This window comes from Amphiprion ocellaris, chromosome 15 (assembly GCF_022539595.1).
Source record: "Amphiprion ocellaris isolate individual 3 ecotype Okinawa chromosome 15, ASM2253959v1, whole genome shotgun sequence".
Taxonomy (NCBI): Eukaryota; Metazoa; Chordata; class Actinopteri; family Pomacentridae; genus Amphiprion; species Amphiprion ocellaris.
Genome location: NC_072780.1, coordinates 360,894 through 371,497, shown reverse-complemented (window position 1 = coordinate 371,497; position 10,604 = coordinate 360,894). Strand labels below are relative to the sequence as shown.

The 10,604-nt window shown below is 40.0% G+C and overlaps 1 protein-coding gene across 1 annotated transcript in view; it reads left to right on the top strand.

Moving 5' to 3' along the window:
- The first annotated feature begins 8,325 nt into the window (after positions 1 to 8,325).
- eno2 (enolase 2) overlaps positions 8,326 to 10,604 on the top strand; it is a 45,541-nt gene continuing 43,262 nt past the window's right edge. The window contains exon 1 of the mRNA XM_055017774.1: positions 8,326 to 8,580. The gene's annotated coding sequence lies outside the window, so the exon portion shown is untranslated. The remainder of the gene's footprint in view (positions 8,581 to 10,604) is intronic.

Here is a 10,604-nt window from a genome sequence, read left to right as displayed (position 1 = left end):
ATTTACAGGAGAATAGTGTGTGTCTGCTGATATGTGCTCTAGGTTTGGTTGAAGGTGTCATCGGATCATGTGTGATTCATTTGTAATTTAAAAAACAAAAACGTAGAACTGTTCTTTCATTCAAACTAAAACTGAAAAGCAGTTTCAGGTGTGACTATCAAAATAAATCACTCAAACACAATCTATTTTTGCTTGTTGACAATTTTTTTTGCCATTTATCATTTGGAAAACCAAAAATGGAAGTCATGTTGGGTTTTTGTATGTCAGTTTTGCATCACTTTCTAAATGAAAAATGGAAAACCCAAACTGAAAAAAAACCAATTCAAATTCAGATTTTTTTTTTGTCTGCATTTGTTCTCATTGTTTAACTCCACAAAAGAGGTGCCAACATTGTATGAGATTGATGCATATTTTAGTCTTGCAGCCAAATATTTTAATATTTAGTGCATGTGTGTGACCATCACCAGCCCTCCATGAAAGCTAAGCAGATATTCTTTATTAGAATTCCCTATGATGAGCCAGGGAGGGCAGTGCTACACCTCAGTGATGTGTGGGGGAAACAAAGACTGGACAGGATGAACAGGACGAACAGGATGAAAAGGGATAGAAAATAACAGGTGGTGCTATGGCAATTAAAGATTGTAAGGTGGTGTGTTATTCCCAACTACTAACTGTCCATCAATTAAAAAAATTTGAAAAAAGAAAAGAAAACCAAACCAACACAAAAGAAAAAGAGATCCAATAAATAAATAATTAAACAAACGGTACTGAGCACCATAATTGTGGATGTCTTGATAGTATAGAATAGAATAGAATAGGCCAGAAGAGGATACTAGTGAAAGAGAGAATAAGTTTAGGGTAGAGACTCTGGAGAGATTCTCAGCACATTCTGGTGGGTCCCATCATTCGCTGACAATGGGACTCGGCAGTAGCTGGTGAGACCTGATCAAACATGCAAGTGTGAAGAACCCCGAAGCCCAGAACAGCAATCACGGCAAGGCAGAGGACGAGCAGCCAGGCAGGAGAGGAGGGACGAGGAGGGAAGCAGAGCAGGAAGGGACAGGGGAGCGACGGGAGGGCCGACCCACCCCAAACCCCAGGGCCAGCCAGGGCGCCCCAGAAGAGACCAGCCGCCGCCACCCCCAAGGCCCCGGGAGAGCGCACAGACCCAGCAGACCCAGGGCTCAAAGGGAGAGACACCGGGGACACCCACCCCTAGGCAGAGGGGCCCGAGCCACGCCGGCCCCGCAGAGCCAGAGAGCGACCCCAAGAGCAATAGGGAAAGGACACCACCAGTGCATGCACACAGCCTTGAAGTCCATGGTGCCATCCTACTTAAAAAAGGTAGAGGATTAATAAACTGAAATAAAGCAGACAGAAGTCAGACCATACACACAGACAGAATAATAATTACAATTTTATGAGGGAAGTGGCATACGCCCACATACAAGCGGAGCCTATAGATTAATATTTATTGATTTAATAAATGGAGACCATTTTTCTTTGAAGGAGTCCAATTGTTTTTTTCTGATAGCAGATATTCTCTCAAGTGAAATGTGTTCTGTGAGGAGGTTCAGCCACTGGATGATGCTGAGGGCTTTCTTATCTTTCCAGTTAACTAAAATAGTTTTTTTGGCAATAGCGATAGCTACAAGTGTGGGTTGGATATGAATGTCTGGTAGGGCTGTTTACGTTAGATCGCCAATGAGGCAAACGTTTGGGGAATGTGGAATCCCGCAGTCCAAAATATTGGAGAGTTTCTGTGTGATCGTTACCCAGAATTGATAGACAGGTGTACAAAGCCACAGAGCGTGAAAGTAAGTGTCCGTCATGTTTTGGGTGCATTGCGTACATGTGTCTGAGCGCGAGAAGCCCATTTTATACAGTTTATATTGCGTTATATGCGTTCTGTGAAGCACCTTAAATTGAATTAATTGTAAGTTGGTGTTTTTAGTCATTTTAAATGTGTTAAAAGATTTGGATATGTCTTTTTCCCATTTTTGAGTTGATAGGTGTATAGAGTGTGTCTTTGAAAGTGAACTATAAATTTTTGAGAGATTCTTTTTATTTCTTGGAGACAATTTCACAATGTATTTGACAAATTCAGGTGACTGTAAATCCGTTGGCTGTAAAGTAGTCTGAAGCAACGGAATTCTACTTGTAATCGTCTTCTTTACCTGTAGGTATTGAAGAAAATTTCCATTTCTTATTTCAAATGTTTGGAATAAGTTTATATATGTCCTAAATGTGTTATCATCCAGAAGGTGATGGAGGTGAGTGACTCCTCTCTCTGCCCATGTGCTGAAATAAAGAGCTATTTTGTTGTTTGCAAAATCAGGGTTGTGCCAGATTGGGGAGCGTATACTGGGTTTTAATTGGGAGACTGTGATTTCCAGTGCTTTCCACCAAGCAGACAAGGTGGAAGCGATCATAGGGTTCTTGAAGCAGGAGTGATGTTTAAGGGCAGAAGTGATAAAGGGAAGATCAGAGATTTTGATCTGGTTACAATCTAACTGTTCCAGTTCCAGCCATGAGTTCTATTCTTCATGTGGATGTATCCATTTGGTGAGATATTGTATTTGGTTGGATAAATAATAATACATGAAGTTGGGAGCCTCCAGTCCCCCTTCGGATTTATTCTTCTGGAGGGTAGTCAAACTGATTTTAGCCTTTTTATTCTTTGAGTAGAATTTACCAATAGCAGAGTCTAACGATTGGAACCACTTTGATGTGGGTTTAAATGGAATCATGGAGAAGAGATAGTTGATTTTAGGTAATATTTTCATTTTGACTGTAGCTATTCGTCCCAAAAGGGAGATGGGGAGGTTGTTCCAACGCCTCAGATCATCACGGACTTTGTCCAAAAGTGGAGTGAAGTTCAGGTGAACTAATTCTGAGAGTTTGGAGGAAATATTTATGCCCAGATATCTGATGTTGCCAGTAGGAAAAGAATAATGCGAGTTTTGGACTGCGGGATTCCACGAGTTTTCTGTTAAAGGTAATATAATTGATTTTGACCAGTTGATGGAGTAGTCTGAAAGACGCGAGAAGGTTGTGATGAGGTTAAACACTTCCTTTACTGAAGTTTTGGGTTCTTGTAGATAAAGTAAAATGTCATCTGCGTATAGGTTAATTTTATGTTCAGACTCCAGAGCGCAGATACCTTTGATATCGGTGTTCTGACGTACAGCTGTTGCTAATGGTTCGATAAAGATCGCAAACAATAAGGGAGAGAGTGGGCATCCCTGTCTCGTTCCCCTTTGCAGACTGAAGCTTTGTGAAGTGATCCCATTAGTGGTGACTGTAGCCTTGGGTGAGTTGTACAGAGCTGATACCCACTGGATAAACGATTCTCCGAAGCCAAATTTGTGGAGCACAGCGAAGAGAAAGGACCAATTAACTTTGTCAAAGGCTTTTTCTGCGTCCAGTGACATAACAATAGCTTCTTTGTTGTGGCGTTGCGTCAAAGAGATTAGATTTAGAAGTCTTCTGATATTGTTGGTGGAGTGTCGGCCATTTATGAATCCTGTTTGATCACTGTGAATTATTGACGGGATGATTTTCTCCAGCCTGGAGGCGAGAGCTTTTGAGATAATCTTGATGTCGGTGTTGATCAGTGACAGAGGTCGATAGCTAGAGGGAAGCGTAGGATCTTTGTCTGGTTTCAATAATAATTTAATTGCAGCTGTATTCATGTGCAGACTGATATAACCATTATTTTTAATCTCTGTCACTGTCCTGAAGAAAAGGGGTGCTAACATTGACCAAAAATGTTTAAGAAATTCAGCAGGGAAACCATCAGGACCAGGTGCCTTGCCTGCTGGCATACTGTCTAATGCACATTGTAATTCTTTGATAGTCAATGGAGCATCTAGTATGTCTCTGTAATCTGACGTTAGTTCAGGCATGTTTAGATTGTTGAGAAAATTATGAATATCTTCTATGTCTGGGTTAACTGCTGCTGAGTATAAACTCCGGTAATAATTATAGAAGGTCTGGTTAATTTCCTGAGGTGACTGAGTATATTTTCCTGAGGGATCCTGAATTGCTGTTATGAAGGATTTTTCTTTATTGCGCTGGAGTTGGTTCGCCAGAAATTTTCCTGATTTATTATTGTGCTCATAATCATTATATCTTAGTTGTAATAAAAACTCTGTTTTCTTGGATAGAATATTATCGAGGTTTAGTTTTGCATTTTGTAGTTTGGACCATAATTGATCACTTGGGTTTATTGCATAATTCTCTGTAAGTTGTTTAATTTTTCCTTCAATTTCTTTCTCTGTTTGTAGATCTTTTTTTTTCTTGTATGAGGAGTACGATATTATTTTACCTCTGATTACGGCCTTTCCAGTTTCCCAAAGCAAAGATGGAGATAAGTCATCAGAGTCATTGTTTTTTATAAAGTCTGCCCACTCACTCCTTATTACTCGATCAAATTCTGGGTCTTTGAGTAGAGAGATGTTGAGGCGCCAAGTCTGAGGAGGTTTAGGGATGGAATCTGTTTGCAGGCTGAGAGATATTGATGCATGGTCGCTGATAATTACTGGGTGGATTTTAGTGGTAACTTTATGTGCGATAGAGTTATTTAAGAGGAAAAAGTCAATTCTTGAAAATGTTTTGTGTACCGGAGAGAAGAACATATAGTCCCTCTTTGTTGGGTGTTTGAGTCTCCAGACGTCGTCTAGTCCAAAATCTTTCATATAATCATGTATAACTTTAACTGATTGTGATTGTTTTGAATGTATTGGACTATTAGATTGATCTACTGAAGGGTTTAAAACTATGTTGAAGTCACCACCGATAATAGTTGTTGAGTTAGCAGATAAGTCTGCTAAGTGAGAGAAAACAGTGTGAAAGAATGCTGGATCTTCATTATTCGGAGCATAGAGGTTTACAATACAATGTAATTTATTAAAGATTGTTGCCTGGATAATAATATATCTGCCCTCTGAGTCCATTACTGTACTGTTTAAAGTGAATGGTACTCTCTTATGGACTAGAATGGAGACCCCTCTTTGTCTGCTGTTATAACAAGATGAAAAGATAATACTATAATTCGAATCTGATAGAGATTTTTCTTCCGACTGTAGTAAATGCGTTTCTTGGAGGAGCAAAATATCTGCTTTTAATTTAGAGACATAGTCCATGATTTTAACTCTTTTTGTTTGTGAGCGTATGACATTAACATTCCAGGCTACGATATTAAACTTGAACATAGAGAGAGAAGATGTTCTGTCACTGAGTATGTAGTAATGTAATATAACATCTGTGTGTGTCCTTGTGAGCTGTCTGTTGCTGTCTGTGAGCTGTGAGTGTTGGAGAGAGATGTATACAGCAGGTCAGGATCTATATATACATTATACAATAGCACATCATTGCCTGAAAAACTATCAACAAACACATTATAAAACATACAAGCACAATAAACATGGGGGGTACATAGAGTGTGAGTGAGAGTGTAGGGGGTGAGAGTGTGAGAGGGGAGAGGGCTAAAGGGAGACATATAGAGAGGAACAGAGAGAAAAGTAGAAGGAGGAGGGGGTTCTCCAGTGGGGAGTGTAGGTTAGGAGAGTGAGACATTTACACCTGTGAGTTTTTTTTGTTTTGTTTTTTTTTTGGATTACATTTTGTAGCATAAATGACTAAGTGATATATTAAGCATTTAAGCCATTTTTTTTTTTTTTAAAGAAGAGCCAGGGGGTAATGGAGGGTTCCCGAAATAGCTGCCCATCTATGTACAGTTTGTCCACAACCAGTGCAGTCCGTTTACCTTTCTGTCTGTGTTCTTTCATGATGGGGTATAATACTTTGCGCCTCTCGTTGATTTCCCTGGGAAACTGGTCGTTCATCCCGAACGATGTGCCTTTCAGCTCCCGTCCTTTGCTTCTTACGAGCACTTTCTGCTGGAAGTGCTCGAACTTTGCAATGATAGGACGGTGTCGGTTTCCTCCTCGGGGTCCGAGCCGGTGGACGCGGTGGAAAGTGATGTTTTTAACAGTTTCTGCAGGGATTTTAAGCGCCGACACCATGAAGTTTTTAACAAGGGTCTCTGGGTTATCCGATGTGGACTCAGGGATACCAGAAAAGATCAGGTTGTCCCGCATGCTCCTCGACTGGACGTCCAGGACGGTCTCCCTCAGGGTTTTGTTTTCTTTTTTAAGTGTATTCACCTCTGAAGTGACCGCTGTCAGCGTGGACCGGAGTTCGGTGTTGTCCCTCTGCAGATCCTCTATCTGCTGGTGGGTGAACTCCAGGCTTGCTTTCAGGTCTTTTATCTCCTGGTGAAGCAAACTAAGGACATCAAGCTTCTTATTAATTGACTCGAGAACACCTACCTGGATATCCGTGACCTCCAAGTCTTGCGTGTCTGTTGAAGAGTCTGCCTTCTTCCTCTTGCTCGGGTTGGCGTCTTCCATCGTGCACCGGACGAAGTAGTCGTCAATAAAGTTCTCAAGGTCCTCCACTGTGAGCACTACCATTTCCGATCTTGAGCAGGCTATTTAGTTAGGTTGTTGTTTTTTTTTTTTAATATAAATACGTCGAGACAACGGCGATTTGTTTACTTCTCATGTAGCAGCTGGGAGCTGCCATGTTGAATTTCGTCACTCTCACTGAATCTCGTGATCTCACAGCATCTCAGGCCACCAATCCAAATTCAGATTTTTGAGAAAAATGTTTTTCACGAGAGAATGTTTGACTTCCTAGACAAAAAAAAACACAAAATGAATTGCCAGAAAACAAATATGGGCTGTCTGATAGGAGATTTTCTTGCTGGTGTTGTTGGAGGTTTTCATTTATTTTTTGGTTTTCCAGTTTTTCGCAAATACATTTTTTGTTGTTTTTGAGCTACAAACGAATTACAGATCATCCAGTGATACCCAGAAAGTTGAGTCTGGTATTTTTAACATCAATAAATCATTATATATTTTCAAGACCCATTAACTCATGTCAGTTAGAACAGATGTAACAAATCAGCATCAATCATATTAGCAGAGCTGTGTAGTTATTATGATTACAGCAACTTTACATGTTGTTCCTGCCAGCAGTCAAACACCACTGTAAATACATTACAGCTCTGCACTTCAGCACACTTTCTGCCGTTTTCTGCAGTTAAATGTTCACATATCTTCTTTCTTTCTGAGCTGTGCAGACAGATGATCTGTGGTGAAAGAGTGAGGACATAAAATCTGAGTGAACAAAGATCCAAACACATCTGCTCCTTTAACAAAAATCTGGGTACATTTTCATGAAAATGAGTAAAAATCCCAAGAGTTGATCAACTATAAGAGCAATAAAGTTGGAATGTGCTGCACAGAAGCAAGCAAAGGAGACATTTTAATGTTTGTGTACCTGTGTATTCTAGCATTAATACAGTATTTTCACAAGTTGGATCAGCCATTTGGTCTTCTTGGTGTTGAGGGGTTTTTTTTGTTTGTTTTTTTGTTTTTTGTTTTTTTTACACATTTTTTGCTGAGATTTGCACAAGATCTTCGTGAAAAATTAATGCATCTCTGGATAGAAATAAATACTGTGACATTGCAGAAGCTTATCATGAATGAGTGCCGTAATCAAAGCTAAGGGTGGTTCAACCAAATATTAGTGTGACTTTTTTTTGCTGGGCAGTGCATCTTGCAGCTCAGCACACCAGCTCACCTATGACTTTGCTCAAACACTGTAAAACTGCTCTATCCTATTCAATGGACATGTTGTAATCTTGGAGTAATTAAGCCCATTCCTGTTTTTGAGGCTGTCATCTGTACGCTGCGGCTTCAAGACACACTCAGCCATGGTGCGGTGCACTTAATCCACTCATTATGCCTCTTCTAGCATATAAAACACCATCTGGACATGTTAACAAGGTACAAAACTGGATTCTTACCACAGGGTGTCTTTAAAACCAGTGAAAAGGCTCAGATTTAAGCCCGTTTAAGCTTCATACGAGCAGTAAAGTTGAAGGTGTTTAAAAGTAGATCACAGGTTGGTCCACCACTCCCTGCAACATCAATCATTCAGAGGCCTTTTTAGCTTTTAGAAGGGTTTCTGCTGCTGCACTAACCTTAATCTAAACTTAAGTCACCCTAAAAGTGAACGAACGGGATTTCAAAAGCGAGTCGGATCCCCCAAAATGTGACGGTATCAGCAGACGTCGCCACAACATGAGCAAACACCCAGACAGCGAGCGTCCTCATGTATGAGTGTGTGTTGGAGGAGGATGCATTATGTAACTGAATATACATCCACTGAACCCCACTGCAGCACCACAGAATCACTGGGAGACGCAAATGGAGAAGCCGGTCCTCCCCTCATCTATTTCTGCTTCCTGTCTCCGTCGGGCAGCGAGCCTCTGCACCCCGTCCTTATCTCTTCATCCCACCCCTCCGTCCATCTCCTCCGTTTTAATTAGCCCTCCTCTTCCTCCCTCCATCTCCCTCTGAGTCATCTCCCCTCCCCCCTCTGTCACACATCTCTCACCCCTCCTCCTCCCTTCCTGTTTTCCTCTCCCTCTCTCTCCCGGCGCTCTGCCTCTCCAGTATTTTCTCGGTGGCTGTGGAAGGCAGGACACACACACACAGGCGGCAGGTAAAGGCAGGAAATCATCTTCCTCTGTTCGTCTGCTCAACAAGCTTTCGTGTTTTTGCATCATTGATCTGTGTGTTGCCTGGAGGTTGAGGGAGGGATGCTGCTTGTATGTGTGTGTGTGTGTGTGTGTGTGTGTGTGTGTGTGTGTGTGTGTGTGTGTGCTTCATGCATTTTTGAAAAATGGTTTTCATGTGTGTGAGAGAGGAGACAGGGATTCATACAAGTGTGTGCATTTGTTTGCATATGTTGTAGGTGTTACTGTATGTGTGTGTGTGTGTGTGCGAATGTGGCTGTCAAAAATGTGTGTGTGTGCGTGAAGGTGTGAAAGGGGGAAGGAAATGATGTGTGTGTATGTGTGTATTTTGGCAGCAGCAGCGTTGTGTGTGTGACAGGCACAGAAATGTGTGTGCGTAGTGCAATTTTGTGGAGGAATGGTTTGTTTGTGTGGCTGCAGAAATATTGTACGTGTGTGTGAGCATTCAGTTAGGACATGAAGAATATGCGTGTGTGTGTGTGTGTGTGTGTGTGTGTGTGTGTGTGTGTGTGTGTTTGTGTGATTTACTGCATGCATTTCTTCCGATTTCTTGCAAAATGGCAGTCAAGTGTATGTGTGTTTGTTCATGTGGGTCTCAGCTGCAGAAATATTGTGTGTGTGCGTGTGCATGTGTGTGTGTGTGTGTGTGTGTGTGTGTGTGTGTGTGTGTGAGATGGGATCCTGCAGTCAATTACGGCTGAGTTCAAGTGTGTGCTTGTGTTTGATGGTGGGGCAGGGATGTGTTGTTTGAGTGTGTGTTTGTCAGAGAAACACATGATGCAGTGTGTAGGTGTTGTGTGTACGTGTTTGTTTATGTGTGTTCTGGCAGCAGGATGATATATAGGATAATATTTACTCTGAATACAGAATATCTATATTGTCATTATGATTTGCAGTGAAATTAGTGTATTTTTCAGTGCATGATAAATTGCTGCCACACACAGGAATATATGTTTTTTGGTGTTGTTTTGATTAATATATATAGTAAATCTGTGCGTTAGGTCGCAGTCAATATGTGTGTTTAATCCAATTATTTTACAGTTTTTATGTCAATTTATTAAACAATTTTTTTTTAAAAATCAATATTTTGCAAAAATGTAGGGCCATCAAAATTAACACATTACTGTGGATTAATCCATCATCATGACTAATCTGATTAAACATTTTAATGCAATTAACCCATTTGCAATGCAGAATGACTCAAAATATCCTACAAATTATATCATATAAATTTATCTGACCGATGTAAATTATTATATAGAAAACAAATTTACCTGATCAATTTACATTTTAAGGTTAGGACCCTAAATGTTTTATAAAACACCATTTTAAGATCAAGACACCACAAAAGGGATTTTGAGTCATTCTGTGCTGCAGATGGGTTAATTGCGTTAACATCATGATGATGGATTACTCCGCATGATCCTGTTAATTTTGACAGCCCTATATATGTGTATATATGTGTGTGTATATATATATATATGTATAAAAATAATTTTTTTCTTCTTTTTTGTTGTCTGTTTGCTCATGCAAAATGAAACGCGATTAATTTTGATGAAAAAAGAATAATACGTAGTCACGATTAATCAAAATTAATCCACAGCAACCCTGTGATTAATCTGATTTTTTAAAAAATTCATCATTTGACAGCACTACAAAAAAAAATTTAATTTTGTTGCGAACATTTTATATTAATATTCATATTAATATTCAAAAAACTAAATGCAAAAAAAAAAACAGGTGGATAAAAGATGACAGATGAAACAGAACTTGCACATTTCATGAATTGTGGTTTAATGAAGCTGGTGAATTAATGCTACTCGCTGTTGCATCTCAGTAAACAATGGAAACAGGGTTTTTTTTTGCTAATTTTATTGAAATTTGGTTCAAATTTGTGGTACATTTGGATGAAAACGATGGTTTGGAATTCATATACAGCAGCTGCATCTATCTATCTAATTCAGCTAATATTATGGCTGCATTGTGATAC